At 31.8% G+C, this 19839-nt stretch overlaps 1 protein-coding gene across 3 annotated transcripts in view; it reads left to right on the top strand.

Moving 5' to 3' along the window:
• Window positions 1-17150, top strand: part of LOC147802008 (pre-mRNA 3' end processing protein WDR33-like) — a 32853-nt gene extending 15703 nt beyond the window's left edge. For all 3 annotated transcript variants that reach the window (XR_015430542.1, XR_015430541.1, XM_087155369.1), the window contains one exon: window positions 16847-17150. The gene's annotated coding sequence lies outside the window, so the exon portion shown is untranslated. The remainder of the gene's footprint in view (window positions 1-16846) is intronic.
• The last annotated feature ends 2689 nt before the right edge of the window (window positions 17151-19839 follow it).

Raw genomic sequence — 19839 nt, 5'->3', positions numbered from 1 at the left:
TCTACGATAAAGTGCTCGACTTCGGGTGCAGGTCACCGGGCTACCGAAGCGGGGGGGGCATCCCCTCTACAAAGGATCAAACCTCAAGGGATGTTTCCCAGACCGTCGCCAATAGCCTATTGTGCTGCACTAGTGTGACGTAAATGATCAACATCAGACTATTAATAAATAAAAAATAATAAATACTTACTAAAAGTTATTTCTTGCGTGGAATTATCTTTAGATAACAGAATTTTATAATCGTGTGCAAAATTTTTTCAATTCCCTTAAAAAGCTCTCGATCTGTAGTGAAATACAAAAAAATAAAATTAACATTTGGGGGTCCTAACTTTGGATAGCTCACCCGACCCAACTATTGGGACCATATTCCTCAATTACAGCTACCTCCTATATTACGGGGGTTAGAAAATCGAATCTGTTGAGCAAAAGTTATGTTTATTCAGAGAAAGTATGTTTTTGCATCTGATTGCGTAACTTAAAATAAGATATCGTGCACTAATTAATTTTCATATTTGATGTCACACCCAGGAATTATTAAGATGGAGTCCTAGAACGTGAAGATCCGATCATTAAATCAAAAGTTATTCAGGGAGGTACTTTTTTGGTTCACTGAACGTAAATGTTACCAATTTACGACATCTCACTGAGGAAATATGACCAGGGGGAAAATATGTCCACAGTAGCCTCCTTTTCCTCTAAATATAATGCTAATCATAAAATACCATTTTCTACTTCAATTTGGAAAATAATTAGTAAATTGGAAAAAAAGTACTTTCTTTTTCTAAAATTCTCAATTCTACTTTACTTTATTGCAACGAATGTCAAATTTTCAGAAGGGGTGGCGCACATTATCTTCCATCTCAATTAAATTTCAGAGGAAAATAAAGTTTTCGATTTGTAAAATAGCTTTAAAATCGAAAATAAGAGTTAAATATAAATTTTACTTGACTTTATTCCTGCGAATGTCTGTATTTCAGAAGGGGCGAAGTATATTCTTCGCCCCCTCACTTTAATTTAAGGGGAAAATAAAATTTTCTTTTTGGAAAATAGATTCAAAGTTTTTTTTTTTAAAAAAAAAATTAATAGACTTTATTATTTCAAATGTCTAAATTTCAGAAGATACAAAAAACATTTTAGCCCCCCTTACTTTATCTCAGAAGAAAATAAAGTTTCCTACCCCCTTGCTATAATTTAAGAGGAAAATTAAGTTTTCTATTTGGAAAATATCGTCGAATTTATGAAACAAAACAATTTTCTTCTTCTAAAATTTCCTACTTTACATGATTTTATTCTATTAATGTTAATGTCTAAATTTCAGAAGATGAGAAGCAATTTCCCCACCCCCTTCACTTTTATTTCAGAAGAAAATAAAGTTTTCTATTTGGAAAATAGATTCAAAGATGGAATTTTTTTTAGTTACCAATTTCTATTATTTTTTAGCACTTTGAAATTTCAAAAGGGGCGAAACACTATGTTCGCCCGCGCATTACTATTTCGGAAGAAAATAGAGTGAAAATTGGAATTAAAATATTTTTTCCACTTTCACTTTACTTTTCCAAAAGTTAAAAAACACATTAATCGCCCATAACAAAATAAAGTTTCCTATTTGATGTATAACTTCAAAGCTGAGAAAGAATAGCTTTTTTTTTCTTCTTCTCTAAAATTACCTATTTTAATGGACTTCGTCTTGGCGAATAACTAAATATCAGAAGAGGCAAAGCACATAAATGTTAGTGGAATATAAAGTTTTCTTATTTCAAAAATAGCTTCAAAATTGAAATTTTTTTTTTTTAAATTACTGATTTTACTTTATTTTTGTGAGTGTCTAAATTTCAGGAGGGGCGAAACGCATCGTTTGCCCCATCACTTAAATTTTAGAGGGGCCCTCTGCCTCCCCCTGGTTGGCACGCCACTGGGTCTGACGCTAGATAGTAGAGGAAACAATGTAAACCAGAAGTGCCATGTACAGAAAGTGTTAACAATCAACTACATGCAGCTGTGGCCTTTCCCCTTCTCTGCAAAGCGTGTTTGTTCTTATGAGAAAGGGAAATAATTCGCGAAAAGCTGTTATACCTTTTCTTAAACTTTCCCTTATGTTATAGTAGGTACGTAATTACAAAAAAGAAAATTTTCAGTAACTCTATCTTAACACAATTTCCTTCCTAAATATATATAATTAGAGTACTGTATTTTGAAAAAACATGATGTGGTCTCTTCATATGGGGCCCCCTTGACCGTCGGGGCCCAGGTGTAGTTACGGCCCTGGTACTAGATCCCACACTCCTTTGATCAGTGCTTGAACCCAATGTCATTTTATTTATTTTTATAATCCACTCTCTCTTCCTTAAAACTTGAACCTACTGTCTTTACATTGGTACTCCAACCCACTCTCTTTTCCTCGATGTTTGAACCCACTATTATCTGTTTAATTTTTATAATCTATTCTCCATTGTTCAAAAGTTGAACCCACTATTATCTGTTTAATTTTTATAATCTATTCTCCATTGTTCAAAAGTTGAACCCACTACCCTTATTGGGAAGTGGGTTCAACTTTTCTAGTTGAGTACTCTCTTTACAAGGGAACTCGAGCCCACTCTCCTTTCATCGGTAATTGAAACCGTTATAATTTGATAAATTTTATAATCCACTCTCTTTTGGTTAAAACTACAACACAATATTTTTTCATCAATTCTGTGACCAACTATCACCTGTTTAATTTTTATAATCCATTCTCCTTTGGTCCCGCAGTGAACTGATCATTAAGACACAGTTCCCAGCAGATCACAAAAGTAAAGCATAACTGGCTGCGGTCAGTGTGCAGGCGGGTGACCACTTGGATCAGTATGCGTAGGGACCGAGGGATTGCGGTATTGGTCCTCGTTAAACTGTTCTACCGAAAAGTGCTCGACTTCTTGTGCAGGTCCCCGGGCTACCGAAGCGGGGTTGCTATCACCTCTGCAGAGGAACAAAATTGTGATGTCATGTCTTCGGATCACCCAGACAGCCGCAAAATAGCCCATTGTGCAGCCCTAGTGCGCTGAAAATGAGTTACAACTTGAGCATTCTCCTTTGTTTAAAAGTTGAACCCACTGTCTTTATATCGGTACTCGAACCCACTCTTCTTTCATCGTTGTTTGAACCCACTATCATTTGATTAATTTGTATAATCTACTCCAATTTGTTTAAAACTTGAATCCACTATCTTTGCATCGATACTCAAACCCACACTCCTTTCATCGGTGCTTGAACCGTCTATTATTTGATTAATTTTTATAATCCATTCTCCATTGTTTAAAAGTTGAACCCACTATCTTTAGAAGGGTACTCGAGCCCACTCTCCTTTCATCGGTAATTGAACCCGTTATAATTTGATTAATTCTATAACTCACTCTCATTTGGTTAAAACTTGAACACACTGACTTTTCATCGGTGCTTGAACCCACTATAATCTGTTTAATTTTTATAATCCATTCTCCTTTGATCCCGCAGTGAGCTGATTCGTTAAGACACGGTTCCCAGCACATCACCGAAGTCAAGCATCACTAGCTGCGGTCAGTGTGCGGGTGGGTGACCTATTGGATGAGTATGAGTAGGGACCGAGGGTGTGCGGTATTAGTCCTCGTTAAGCTGTTCTACCGTAAAGTGCTCGTCTTCGTGTGCAAGTCCCCGGGCTACCGAAGCGGGGGTGCCATCACCTCCGCAGAGGAACAAAATTGCGATGGCATGTCTTCGAATCACCCAGACCGCCGCCAATAGCCCATTGTGCAGCCCTAGTGCGACGTAAATGAACATCAACAACAACGTTCTCCTTTGTTTAAGAGTTGAAACCATTATCTTCACATCGTTATTCGAACCCACTTTTCTTTCATCGTTGTTTGAACCCACTATTATTTGATTAATTTGTATAATCTACTCCAATATGTTTAAATAATATAACCGACTCAATTTTGAGTTTACAACTACCAATGTTTAACTCCGTAGTCTTGTAATTTTGAACCCAATCCAGAAGACAGATGAACTCCTGGATCAGTACCAATAGGTATAGATGTGATATGAGGACTTGAAGGACTTTGTGAACCCGAAAGATTTAACATGCAACAGTCACCATTTTATTCATGGGTATTCTTCGGCCGGCTGGATTCGAACTCCTATTCTCACGAACGAGAGTCCATCCCAGGCTATCCCGGCCAAATTATTATTTTATTTTTTATTAGTCATTGTTGTTGTTGTTGTTATTAATTTACGTCGCACTAGAGCTGCACAATGGGCTATTGGCGACGGTCTGGGAAACATCCCGGAGGATGATCCGAAGACATGCCATCACAATTTTGATCCTCTGCGGAGGGGATGGCACCCCCGCTTCGGTAGCCCAACGACCTGCGCGCGAAGTCGAGCACTTTACGGTAGCACAGTTTAACGAGGACCAATACCGCACACCCTCGGTCCCTACGCAGACTGATCCAAGTGGTCACCCACCCGCACACTGACCGCAGCCAGTGATGCTTGACTTCGGTGATCTGCTGGGAACCGTGTCTTAACGATCAGTCCACTGCGGGATTAGTCATTGTACAGCTGACCCAATTTCGAGTTTATAACTACTAATGTTCAACTCCGTAGCCTTGTAATTTTGAATTCAATCCAGTAGACAAGGGAACTCCGGGATCAAGTATTGAAAGAATTTTTGTCTTCGTGGAGGTTGTTTTGATGGAACTGACCCATATTTGAGTAACATGGAAAGGAAAATGAGGATTCTAACCCATGATCTGTTTACCACTGAGGATATTTTATATCAGCACTGTGGTCGGTGCGAGTCAGGTGTGGAATTTTTATCGACCAGCCATCACTGGGATTCAAATCAAGATCAATTCTTGAGCCCATCTTCACTGAGTAATAACTCTGTGGGAGGTGCCAATTTTCCAATTTTATTGATTACTATCAATTTTATTGATTTGCCTAAATTTAGTCATCTTCGAAATGTAAATGGCAATTCAATAGTAATTTTTGCACAAAAAAAATGAAAATAGACCGTTTTTCTTCTTAATCTGCAATTATTAATGGGAAGCAACCACGAGCAGGGCCGGATTAACCTATAGGCACACTAGGCACGTGCCTAGGGCCTACGAAAAACCTGGGAGAAAAAAATTTGCTGACAAAAATAATTTAGCTTTAAAAACAACAAGTGTATTTTGCACAAAATTATGAAGATACAAATAAAAATATAATATTTTTCAGTAATAAATTATTTTGCAGAATCTTATGATCTAATATATTACTTTTTTGTAATTTTTGGATTCAACGAAATCTTGTATTATGCTGTCGAATTTTATAAAAATGTTGAATATTAATAAAATGTCAAACATTAATAATATGTCGAATATTAATAAAAATGTAAAAAAAAAGTATGCAAGAAAATTTTAGCATATATTTTGAAAAGAGGGGAGGAGTGGGGGAAGGAGGGGAGGGCCCCAAAACGGCTATGCCTAGGGCCTACGAAAGGTATAATCCGGCTCTGACCACGAGGGTTGGTGAGCAAATGGAAAAAAGGGACGAAGCCTTCTAGTTTCTTAAATAATTGTTAAATTATTAGTTTTTTTAACATGCATGTTTTTTAAAAAAAATAAGTAAAACATTTTTCAGTATTAAGAAATAAAAATTAAAAACTGTCATCAGTTGAAATAGAACCCACAATCTCCCAGTTTTGCGTTAGATTTCATAATCATCATCCCCAAATATACACACCTGCCTTGCGGGATATTTTTTATTTTATTATTTTTTTTTTTTAATTAATAAACTAAGAATCTTTTGAATATTTGTCATTCGTGATTTTTTTGTTGAAAATTTCCGGATATGCGATTTGTGTAAAACAATTAGATATGTGTTGTTTTTTTTTTCAATTTTCCGATAAAATATTTTTTTTAAAATATGAGGTGCCAAAGTAGAAGAAATTTTGATAAAAACATAATAGAGTGCCTTTTATGAAATGCGAACCATGGTACTGACCGCACTGAGAATTAAAGGAATGGCTATTAGAACATAGTAAAATTTACGGTATTTATGGGAACACCAAAAAGCAGGGTAATTTTTTTCCGTAGCGTCATGACAACTCATGAAATTAACATACAGTTTTTTACCATGCTGTTCGGTAGTAAGCGTGGTAAATTTTGGTAATTTCATTTGATACCTTAGAAAAACAGTTCAAACTGTGTTCGATGGAACTTTAGGGTTCCGGGGAGAGTTAAAGAGGTTTCGTGAATTAGTACTTTTTATAACCAGTGATGAATACTTTTATAACTTCTAGTTAGTACTTTTCATAATCTCTGATTATATTTAGATCCAGCCTATAAATTATATCTTATATAATCGTTCGATTATCTTTATTAAATTATTTAAAGTAAAATACCAATTACATAGAAATGGCATTTTTTAAATGAAAATATATTTCTGAAAACAATATGTTGAATGTTGAACAACCTACCTTTTCCTAATTTGGAAGAGAATAATCATTTATAAAATACTATTACATTAGTATTTCATACCGCACTCTTCAAATCAAAATAAAACAACAAAATTCTTTTATAAACGAAAATGCTTTCAAAATTACCATTTTCAACGTTTATAACAAGCCGGCCAGGTGGCCGAGCGGTTAGCGTACCTAACTGCGAAGCCATAGGCTGCGGGTTCGAATCCCGCTCTGGGCATGGGTGTTTCTCTCTCTCTTTGTGCTGTTCTCTGTTGTGTGTATGATGTGTGAATGTGGCCCACCCTATAAACGTCTTTGTGGTAGTGTGGCGTGGGCAATGTTGCTCGCCTCCGTGGCTTTGGTTCACAGGTGTCCACTGGGTAACGCGAAATGAGCAACAATTCTGGCATAGTATGGGCAAAAGATTCAAAAATTCAGTGCCTGCCATTGGGGAAAAAAAACGTTTATAACAAGTCTTTTCAGTTCCTTTAGAAGTAAGCCATAATTCGGCTTATTTTATTCAATTTCAACTTATGTATATACACCAGAAATAAATTCGAAACTAGACTAGATATGGCACAACGATTCCAAATTTAACTGTCGGATCTAAAACCTTATTAATAATATAATGATTGTTATTGATAAAACGATGCAAGATCTTTATTCCTTTAATTAAATATTTAAAAAATAGTCTTTTTCTTAGGTTATAACATTCACAACTATCTCAAAAAAATTTTAATCGTAATGTCGGGGTTCCACGGATAGAAGACTGATTATTTTGGAACTGGGAGCTGTTCCCTTAGAGCAATGGCATAATAATCACAAATTCGGCTTATTTTATTTTTCAGTTTTGTATTTTTATTAAATGATTGGTAATAGGAGCTATAATTTTTAAAACCAGAATTTTCGATAAACTGTTGCAATGCGAACGGAAAAATTACCAAATGAATGGTTTAAGTACCATATATTTTGGTTTTGTTACCAAAATTGTTTTTTTTTTTGTGAGAAATATCGTACTTTTTTCTCTACTACTGTGTTCTACTATTTCCGCACTAACTATTTAGACATAAATGCTAAAATCGGACCTTAGCATTGAATCTCAAATCCAATCTTGGAAATAAGGCTATTTTCTTTCACTTTGACTTTTACACTTATTTTAAATTATAATATGGCAGATAAATTATTTTTGTGAAACAATGCAGTTAAATTTAGTATATCAAATTCATTTAATTTTCTTCTGTATATCTAAATAAATAAATTTAAAAATAGTAAACAATTGGAAATTAATAACTTACATTTTATTTACATAAAAAGTGTGTATTTTCTGAAGAAAAGTTTTTTTTTATATATTCCTCCTCCCCCTATTTACAGGCCTAGAAATTTTTTGTTCCAAGCAATTTATGACCAGAAATCAGAAAAAGGGTGTTTCTGCGGATATCCGATATTTCCGAAATATAAGGACAAAAATGCCCAAGGCAATTTAACCCTTTCGGGCCGACTGTCACAAATACGTGCCAGCATAAAACCGTATCAACCAGGGTGAAAAGATAAAACTGGTAATCAAAGTAATTCTTAACAGTTTATTTGTGGGTGGAGTTATATATTGTTTGATTTATTTAATTCACCATTACTTTGTTCAAAATAAAACTATTTAGTTATACTTTGAATTAACATTGATTATATATATGATTAAACTAACAATAATTAAAGTAAAAGCAAAGTAAGTCTGTCAAATTAGCAACGACTACATTTAAGTTACCGTTTTTTATTTAATTACATTCTGATTTTGTACGAATGCTTTTCTGAATCAACCGTCCCCAAGGGGTTAAAGAAGCTAAAAGCATTTCCCCCCAGTGTAAAATGAGGCTGCTATTTGACAAGTCTGTGGGTGGTAGTTGCGAAAACGGGGTTCAGTCAAAAGAGCGTTTTATTGCTCTTTTGGTTAGAAAAGTGAGGAGTAACAATTATTTTATATTTGTAAGCACTTCGATTAGATTCTTCGAATAGATAACTTCAAATGTATTTTTTATAGCTGGTATAGTGCTGCTCTCTGTGAAAGATTTAAATTTCTAAATGTAGTGAAGTGTATTGTGAAAAAACGCATGTTAATTTTATACATTTATTAATTAAACTCAAACTTATTTTATTAATATGTAAAGGGAATAAAATAAGTCCACTATAAAACCCGTACTCCGCTACTAATATTATAATTGCGGAAATAAGTTTGTTAACGAAACTGTAGCAGTGTATTGTCGGTCTGTTTAGTACGTTTTCACGTAAAAACTATGCAATAAATCTCCTTGATCTTGTGAAAAATTACTGAAATTACACTCCTTGAAGTTAGCTTGTAAGAAATGTAAAAGCGATAGCTCATCTTACCTAGCAACCTCCTCTGAGCAGGAATGACGGATGCGTCCCCAGGAGGGGTAAGATCTTGGGGCAGATTTACTGGGACAGCGATCATACATATCCAAGATATATTTTTCTGTTTACCTACCATCCATCGACTAACCTCTATCAGCACATTGGATAGTTATTCCAAGTCTTACGTTGAACCTACAAATAGCTATTGTGCCTAATTAGCAAGTTGAATGCCACGCTAATTTTAAATGGCTTGCCCGTCTGGCCAAAACGGTAAATAACTACAGACTAAATTTCCAAATATTAGATAGATTTTGCTAGTTTTTTAAAAGGTTTAACATGACATATCTGAAAAAAGTGGTGAAAAATTTAGTAGAAATAGTGGTGGATAAAAATCTGCTAAATTGAATTTATTAAACCAAGAATCACAATTAATAAACTACCACTTGAAATATTTATTCACTGTCCGGAGCAAGTTGGCAACTCTGTGTATATAAATAAAACTATTTTTGCGTGTTCTATATTGCATTAATTTCTTCAAACCATTTAATAACTATAAAAAATTAAACATTTACTCGAATTATGTGCTTCTAATAGCCTTGGCTTCGCCGGCGATTCCGTGGCGCTATGAACAAACTTAGTGCGGTCACCGGTGACCCCCATGGCATTCAACGAGTTAACGACAGTTGCGAAGCAGGGACTTCTCACAAAAAGGAATGATGGATTACTCTCAAGAAATATGCGATGAAGAGTATTCTCTGCCAATCTCTTGATATATCCCACATGTCTACAAACCCCCGATTTTATCTCGAAACTTAGATCAACCCCTAGCACATGTAAGAAGAAACTTTTTTTTTCCTGTTATGTGAATAGAACAAGTTAAGGTTTGGAAAAAAAAATGATTGTTTCGATTTTCTAATCTTTTTGTATTTTTATTCAATAGTTTTATTACACTAACACGCCAAAAATTTTGAATTAGAGCTATTAACTAGTTTGAGAAATTTTTTAGAATATTCATTACTTATACGAACCGTATGTTGGCGACAGCTTTTCAGATTCATCAACCAACACGAACACAAGTTCCTCTTACCTATTGGATATAAAATATCACGACGAAATGTCAAAAAAAAAATATTTGTGCAATTTAATTCATATTTTTACATGAGTCGATATTTTCATTGCAACAAGTTAAATTTCTAAAGACTCGCAATATCGTATTCAATAATTATAATATTTAAGATTTTATTTTTGACAAATTAATTTTCCAACAATCGATAATTACAGTTACAAATAATGAGTGACATTTTCGTATTCAGTATCTATCATTGCAGATTATATTTAAGTATTTGATGCACCTATGTTTATTAAGTTGTACTTTAAAAAATACCAGTATAGATATAATTTAACTCTTTTATTTTTAAATTTGTCACTTTTTCCGTAGTTTGGATAGCGCAAAAAATCCAAAAAAGCAGGATGTACCAAACGAATTACATCACTATGTGCTTTAAAGCTTGAGCAAAATGAGTTTCAGACTTTCTGGAAGGCTGCATTTAAAGAGTAGTTGATTAATTTATAAGTAATTATAAGGTTTTTTTTTTCAAATATTACAAAAGCGAAACAGATATGGGTTTGAGATTATTTTGATGACAAGGGTGAGGAGCAATGCCTACGTATAACATTACAACCACATTTTCAAAACTTTTTAATGGATAACAATTAAATTTGAAATGAAGTTTTTCAAGTGCAAAGTTAAGAAATAAAGAATTGGACTAAATTTTTTTTCAGGATATAAAACACAGGAAACTTTATAAAATGGAACACTTTGTTTTGCTAACTTGCATCGATTATTTTAATTTGAAGCTGGTTTTTCACTCAAGTATTTTAGTTTCAAGTTAGTGAAAAAAAGTTTTAGACTCTCCTACATAAGCGATGGAAGAGAAATTCTTATTTTGATGAGTACAAAATTTCCAAAACTCGCTTATTTAATTTTTGAACGACCTACTAAGTAGAAGTAATATTGAGCAAAAACACTAAAAATAATTTCAAAAATAAAAATTTATTCAAGATATTTACACAAGTTGCTTAACATATAAAAAAATTGTATTTCTACAAGAGATGATTTAAATATTTACTTAAAACAATCTGTTACACATAATCTGGAAAATAACAATTTCCATTACAGTTTATATCACTCGCAAATGTCCAGATGCAAATCTTAACTACCATCTCGAAAAGCAGTTAAACACAAAATTATTAATATTCTTAAAATTTTCATTACCTCATTTAAAAAAAAAAATCTGGGCTCTTACAATAGCGAATGAATGCATAGTTTGTTTCAAAATTGACAATTCAATAAAATGACACACATAAAACTACAGAAGCAAAAGTTTGATTAAATGAATATAACTTAAATTTTCACAGCAAATAAATCCACTATATATATATGTAGCAATTTTACAGGTTACTGAAACTAAATTTTAATTATAAGAAGTTAAAATATTTGAAAATTTAATTCTAGACCAGTATTCTCTCCAGTATTATAGAGAAAATACACCCAAGAATTTTTGGTTCAACATTTATAGGTCTCACATTAATAAGAATAAATTCACTACGAAAAGAGCGAACAAGATGTTGAAAATACAAATTGAACATTGACTGAAAGTTATAATTTCAGTTGGAAACTTATTTACTTTGTATTATACAATTTTATTCCCTATCCACAATTTTGTTCGACAGCAGAAAATAACATAAAAATTAATAATTATAGAATGTTTAAAATAAATCAAATTTTAATAAATACGATTACGTTGAATCCTGATCAAATTCATGCCTTTTCTTTTAAAAGCAGTATCTTAAAGCAAATCAGTAGAAACTACTAATAACCGCTAATCTGTTACACATTCAATATGTAAAGTGCCTCAGTTGGAGAATTGAAACATATGAAAAACCAATGACTGAATCTGATACATTGAACTTCATTTTTGTTTTCTTAAAAAAATTCCTTTCTTATTTAATACAAAGTAAATTACATGACATTAAAAGGCTCATTTAAGATTTCTTTTTTAATGTGAGATTTCGAATACATTTTGTTCTTATTTTATGCCACAAACTGAACTAAAACTTTCCCGAAATTCAAGCTTTTAAGGCTCAGTTTTAGTAAAAGTTAATTGAAAGCTCGTGTTTAATGTGACAGTTTATGATTTGACAGTTTTGTTTTGAGAAAAACCATTAAAAACACACCAATACTTACAAGACTAATTTATTGTTTCCTCATTTTAAAATTCACTCTGAACTGCAGCTGTTTATTTTAACTTTATTGTGTATAATCGATAGCTTAATAGTTTGTAATGGTCGGTAATATCTGAACTTTAATATATTTCATAAATTCAGTTAATGAAATCGTAACTTAATCATAAACTTAGTTTCTTGCAATTCTATGCAAAATTACCTTTGGTAAGGAACAGTTTATCTTTCTAAATTAAACCTATTCTTACCTTAATTGGAAAGTACAAGAAAGTTCTTCCTCAATGTTCAATATTTTTCAGATTTAAAATTATGATTTCATCGGAAGAGTTTTGAATTTTTGTTGAAAAGCATTTAAAGAAATTATTGAAAGTTTCACTATAAATTTTTCCTCCATTAAACTACTTGCGTATTTTTAAAGTATAATTTCCTTTAAAAAATTATAAATTTAGTTAAAGTTTAAATATTCAGTTATTAAATATATACTATTAAAATACAGATTAAAGTACAATTGGAGTATAATTGAGTGAGATCTAATTTACCTATTACGAGAACGGTCATCTAAATAGGTTTCTTCCCCAATTGATAAGAAATAGGCCGAACTGTCTATAAACACTTAAATGTATAACATGTTATTTTGAAAAGATAAAATTTAATAAAGTTTCTGAAAACTGTTTTGCACAGAATGTAATTATCTCACATGCTCCTATCCATAATTTCCGCACTATAGTACTGTATCTTAAATTTTTAGCACATTTTTATTTGCATAGCAGTATCTAAATATTATATTTAAATAAAATATTGGATAGAGATCTTGATGGCTTTTTAAAAATTTTAATTTTATTTGCATTAAATTAAAATCTAGATCAGAAAATCCCCCAAGATTTTTATCTCAAAGGGATCAAGATTTGATTAACGATTGATCCAAAGGACTGATATTATCTCACTGTCCCACCTTATCCTGACTGAACAATAGCTGAAGATACATATTGACCCCTTTGATTATTTTACGAGTTTCGGTCCTACAACGGTCCTAAATGTGTTTGTTATATGGTTTAATCTGTACCTAATAGAAAACAGACTACTTTAGGTAGTTCTAATTAAAATCCAGTTTTGCTTCAATTTTTTAAAACCTAATTTGGGATTAATATTTAATAAAATTTCTCGCAGGTTAATAAAATTAAACATCCTCATTTAATACATAGGATTCTTCACGAATTAAAATTTATTCCGAATGGACATTTAAAAACTAGCTTTAAGTACACTACAACAGTTTTTGGGAAACTAGATCGCGAAAATTCAGTCATCGTAATGGTATGGTTGATTTATTAATGGGAAGCCTTTCTTTGAAATGAAATTTCAACAGAGTCTAAGTTATTCTTTTTCTGAAAAATAGAATTACTTTAAACTAGGTCTTAAATATTTCGGAAATGTATGACATCGACAGTAAGTAGTTTTACTTTTCGAATTTATGAAAATATTATTCTTCCAAAGCTATACCTTCAATAATGATTAACTTACCCTCGGTAAAATCTTTTCCTTACGTAGTAATTCATACTAACATTCATACTAATAATTCATACTTTGAAACTAACCCGCATTTGCGTTATGAGAAAAAGAAGTCTTTTAATTTGATATGATTTAAAACCAACTGACAAACTTACTTTTTATAAGGTTAATCGTAGTTTAACTTCTGAGTTTCTTTAAGCAGGCCGACGATGCCAAATATCGATAAATAATTACATCTCTTCTAAATCTGCACTAATGCAAAGATATTGCAAGTAAAGAGAACAGTCTACACAGTATGAGAACATTGTTCCACAGCAGAAGCTTGCATGAATGAACCGAATAGTCCCGAAACGACTGAAAAAGTGAGAAAACAAAAAGAGAAAGCAGAACGGCCGTCTACCACTCCCCCTTCGTGCCCCCCCCCCCTCTTCCAGGAGTATCGAAACTTCAGTTTCATGCGTACGCGCTTTTTTACTGCTGTTTGAGCAAAACTTCCCATATTTCATAAGCTGTTTCCGGTGACTCGCAACATAGTTCGAGCGTAGGTGGTTTAAAAGTACTATGATTGCGGCACACACGAGTGCAAAAAGAAGCTTATCGCTCAATCTCTATTGAAATACTTCCCTAGGCTTTCGCGGATTTCATTCTTAAAGTAACGCATTTTAGTTTCTCTCAATTGAAAAATCTGCAATATTTAGCACAAGCTTAAGAAATATAGCAGTAACCAGGGATTGCTAAGTCTCGGTCACCATGACGTCAGAATCTTTTTTTAAACTAAGCTATAAACTGAATATTTAATTCTACAACGGACTTGTTAATTTAACGGATAACATTGCTGACGTGAAATATTCTTAGTGGTATCATCATGGGTACCCTTGCCGTCGGGCTAACCGTGGGAGATTCGGTTTTTAAACCGTATTGGTATTCGTAAACTGAATTGGGTCGGCTGTTCATCTCCGCTATTAAAATGAAACATTCAACTTTGATCTATGATGACTTAAAAATTAAGGAAATTCAAAATCTAACCTTTAATGAATCTAAGAAAATGAACTTCAGATATTCCGTTAAGTATGAGCACAGGCCAAATCTGAACAAAATGTCCCATACTCTGTTTAAAGTTAAAGAAAACATATCCTTATGGAGAGAGCCTGTTTGCATGTAGAGCACGCCGAATAGATGTTAAGCTACCAGCGCGAACGAATATAAACCTCGCCAACTCTTGAAGACTTTATAAGGCTATGATAAAGGATATGCAAAGTAGTTCGGATTTAAAATTTTAGATATTTTTGATATCTGCCATAATTGGACTAAAACATTTGTCATAAAATTATCCTTTTTAATCAATAGTGCTTATTTTTAAAACCCCAAAGTCAATTTAATTTAAAGCTTTTATTTACCATTTTTAAGTTGTCGTTACACTCTCTAAGGCAAACTTTATTATTCTTTCTTATTTGTAAAAATTATGCAGTTTAATAATCACTATATAATCTTGAGAGCTTTTTTTAAAACCACTTACTCCCAGCTTATGTTATGCAATTGAAACCTTATGACTCCTGAGTCAATAAGAGAAAGTTTTGTTAAAATGTTATTATAGATTAGAAATTAGTAAGAACCTGTTAAAGTAACGAAATTCCTTAATGAAGCATCAACTTTTTGAAACTTGCCCCCGATATTTAAACAATTATCAAGCGCCGTATGTAACTATTGATTAAGTGTACTAAGTCATATTTCTAACATATAATCATATATAAATCTAACTAAAATATATTTAATTACAACTATATCTAATTAATTATATCTAATAATTGTATATCATAAATCTAGATGTATCTAAAACTTTATTTTGCAAAATACACTAATTTGCTCTATTTTAAACCCATGGCGTTTCAAAACCCCGTGTTGGCAATGGTGGTTTTGTTCATAGGAATTTCGCTACAAAAAGATATTGATCTCAGAGCATAAGGTTAAACTATTTATTTTCTAGTAACTCCAAACACAAAATTGGTCGAAATTTCAACAAAATTATATCAGTAAGATTATATTTGTGATTATTGTAATACCAGTCAATTTAAATGTTCCCTTTTCGTCTGCTCATTAAAATTTTTTAATTAATATATTTTTTTTGAACCGTTTATTAGGCACAATCAATTGATGTTAAGCTGAACTGTTTTGGGGACAAAGATTACATTTTATCTCATTTAATTCTAAAACATTGCTAACAATAAAGAACTTCAAAATTTAAAATGCCAAAGTTTATAAATTGTATTTAACTACAAACTATTAGAAATGATGAAATGAAGGAATGCACAACGTACAAAAAAACTCTAGTGTTTACTTTTTTTTGTCCCCACGAAAACATTACGGTTACAAGCAATTTAAGCGGAAACCAGAGTTTGCCTTTGAACTCCGAACAATTTTAACTACTAATGACCGAAAAACACCTAGGACGGTACATAGTATTAAAAATTTAATAAATTTAGTAGGAAGTATACTTCCCTAGGCCTCCCTATGTGCAATTTATTGAAACTTGTTGCTGCTCCTAAACCAATACTATATTTAATACAATGTTTTATTACTTATGACAAAAAGATACACAATAGTTATAGCTCCATTGAATGTAGAGAAAACTAACGCCGAGATATAAAGATTGTTCCATCGAAACGAAAATTGGGTAAAATTACTGGTGCTTTTACTTTTTAAATTTAAACTGAAAGTTTTTGCCAACTACAAGATCTGGTTCAAAAAGGCGTAAAAAATTGATATTTCAAATTTAAAAATAGTTAAACTACACGATAATAAATTTAGTTTAATTTTGCAATTTTAGGATTAAACATTTAAAAGAAAATTGCTCCAAAAATATTAATGCTTGAATTGACTGCTGAGATTTACAAGAATAATTTTAGGATTAATGTAGGATAAAGCTATTAACATTTAAACAATAAGAAAATTTAAAATAAGGGTCTAGTTTCAAATCTAAGTTTTGAAATAAGCAGCTTTTAAAAATAAACGGCTTACAAAAAATATAAATCGGCTGACAGAGTCATTTTAAATTTAAAAATAGCAAAATTTAGAAGGTTTATTGAAATATCGCGGCATAGGTTCTTGGTTTTTAATGAGTTTAAAATTTAGTGAGACTTTTTTCTTTTAGGAAGACGTTGCTACTACTCTGATAAAATTAAGTTGAGTGCCATTAATAATGAAGTAATATACAATACATTCCGATAAGTTTGAATAACCAGTTCACATGCTTACATATGCTTCTATTTTATTTAGATAACATTCGGAGCAGTTCTGAATTGACAATAGTATTGAAACCAGGAAGTCCTTAAGCAAAGACTAAAATTATTGGGAAACAAAAATTTGATGAACATAACCTTTACTGAATGAAAGGATGGTGACGTCACAATAGTCATCTTCAGGGGACTTGACACAGGAGATTGCTGGCTCTGACACAGGAGATTGCTGGCTCTGACACAGGAGATTGCTGGCTCTGACACAGGAGATTGCTGGCTCTGACACAGGAGATTATTGAAATACTTGCTAAGGCTCGAAATAAAAAAAAGACATTAAAAAGAAATAGTCTATGTTAAATGCAATACATTATTTCAGTTAATTGAATAAAATTATCACGAGCACCTTTTTGAAACAACCCTCTTCATGTTGATCACTTTTCGATAACCTCACGACCATGCCTTTTAATAAGAGCAGGGTTAGTTTCATAACTTTTGTGTTGGAACTGAACAATACTTGCGAAAAATTAAGGACTAAGCATTGCGCAAATCAGACACACGTGAGAGTAAAACTGTTTTTCACTTTTACTGTAATGTATTACAGTTTTAGGTCTCTTTGCTCTACGGTGTCAGATTAATTGCGAAAATTAATATATTAATGCAAAATTTCAACAAGTTATATTACGTGTAAAAACCTTTACAACTACCAAAAATTTTTTAGCCTGCTATTTTTAGGTAAAAATGACATTTCTTATAATCGCTAAACACTAAACAATTCCATTACCGAAATAAAAAACTGAGGATTTTTTAGCAGGCTATCAACTATGTTAACCTATTATCTTACAAGAAAGTGCATGTAGTACTTAGTTAGGGATTAACGTAGTAAAAACAGCTAATTTTAAAAATTTACGCGCATGTGTTTGATGAAAAACGTGCATAAGAAACGAAATTTTATTTTCTCTTAATCTTTAGCTCAAAAAAATGTGTCATAACCATAGACACTCGTGAAATATTGCTGATAATTAGTTTAAAATAATGAGATATCATGCTTTAAGTGGTGAAAAATTTGAATTATCTGGATTAAGATAAACGAAACTCTTAAAATCATTAGTCTATCCACTATTATCACATTGCATAAAAACTGCTATAACTTTGTAAATTGGAATACTAACTAATATAGTATTTAGAAAACTAGGAGTACAGAGATTCTAAATTTATAAATAACGAAATTTCGAAAATTTTGTCCAATATTACGTTTTTGCACTAGTCACTGAGACAGAAGTAGTAAAAATTTAAATTAAAGTAAAACTGAAACATAATTCAATATAACATACTTCGGTTTATTCAAATACATTGTTTAAAAATTTATTAAATTTGTTAAAACACCAAAACTTCTGAAATTTTGAGGGCACCAAAAATTTCTGAAATTTTTGGACTTGGGCTAGAAGTATTACTGATGTAATTTTTCAGGTGATGTTTTATTCTTTAAAAATCCGAGTACTAGTTTTGAAACTAAATTCCCACAACGTAAATTTACAAAAACTATTATAAATTCATAACAACTGTGGTAACCTAAAAACAATTGTTTATATTCTATCTTAATAAAATGTCTACTTTCAAAACAATGATTCGGCAAATTGGTGCAACATAATACGTATTTGGATTTATTAGTTCATAAAGGAATAATTTTTTATCACTGAAGTTTGAAAAATTAAATTAATCCCTTTTACTAGTTTCACGAGTGACTCTTGAGGAAAAAAAATTTTAGACCAAACTTCAATATCACGAGAGAAGCTCTTTATTTTATTTGAAACATAAATATAACTAGTCTGACTAGTAATAGACATTTCGAGTCAAACAAGAATAACGCGCGTCGCACTCTTTGTCATAATCTCTGGTTAAACAAGAACGTCTGAATGGGCTCTTATTGTTTATATATATATATATTTAAAATTTTTAGATCTGGTAAAGATGACAAAATCTGAAAAACTGATTTAAACCCGAGTATTACTGCCGTAGATTAGCATAAAATTATTTGTGTTTTGCTATTAATTAAATCATATTAGACGGAATTTGTTGTAATAACAAGTAGTTAAAACGTTTGATTCAAATTCACAAGAACACCATCGCTTGAAGTAAACATCGTATTTAAAGTTCAGACACTCCGCTGTTTGGGCTCTTTGCGCGAACATTCGAGTGCCTAAGTTAAGCACGGCTTGTTTCGAATTTCAGCGTAGTGCAAGGGGTCAAATACTAAGTCCCTTTCTATACCCATTTTCTTAATTACACATTTCGGCCTTTGTCCTAAATTAGAAGCTAAACTAAGTTTTTCATTGTAGAATATTTTTGTAGAAACATTTAAGTAAACCCCATAAACATTCACTAAATATTTAGGAAGAGTTTTATAAACGTTCCAATGTAAAATTATATTTTAGGAATAGAAAACAGTTTACTGAATTCTTCCCAATAAAAATCACTGAATATTAATTTCTTAGCGAATGAAAGAACTTGGAATTTACTTTATTATAAATCTGGATTCTTACGCATAAATTTTCAATCTTTTAATTTGAGCGGAAAGCTGCTGCTATTTGGCAAACATCGCCTCAAAATTTTAGACAGAAGAGTTATCAAAAGTTTGAATATATGCTAGACAGTATCAAACAGTTGAATTCTCAAAAGCTATTTGAACGATTCCATTAAAGCCTTGATTTTGCCAAACACAATTAAAATGTCAAAATGGGCATTTATCAATTCAGAATTAAAATACCACTACTGGACGACTAGTAATAAATTATGAAATTTATGAAACATTTTAGAACTTACTGCGGCTACACGATCAAGTCTAAAAATACATAAAAAAATAAAGTATGAAGTATATGTGTCAAATTTAAAAACTGAAACCCCCTAAACTAAAACTATTCGTAAAAATCCACAAGTCAAATTAGTTTAAAACTTTTATTTACCATTTTTAAGTTTTCTTTATACCATATAAAGCAAATTTTTATATTCTTTTTTATTTGTAAATATTATGCAGTT

Source organism: Parasteatoda tepidariorum, chromosome 11, assembly GCF_982258835.1.
Source record: "Parasteatoda tepidariorum strain Cologne lab strain chromosome 11, Ptep-v5.0, whole genome shotgun sequence".
Lineage (NCBI taxonomy): Eukaryota > Metazoa > Arthropoda > Arachnida > Araneae > Theridiidae > Parasteatoda > Parasteatoda tepidariorum.
The sequence above is the reverse complement of the archived record's forward strand: the minus strand, read 5'-3'. Positions and strand labels throughout refer to the sequence as shown.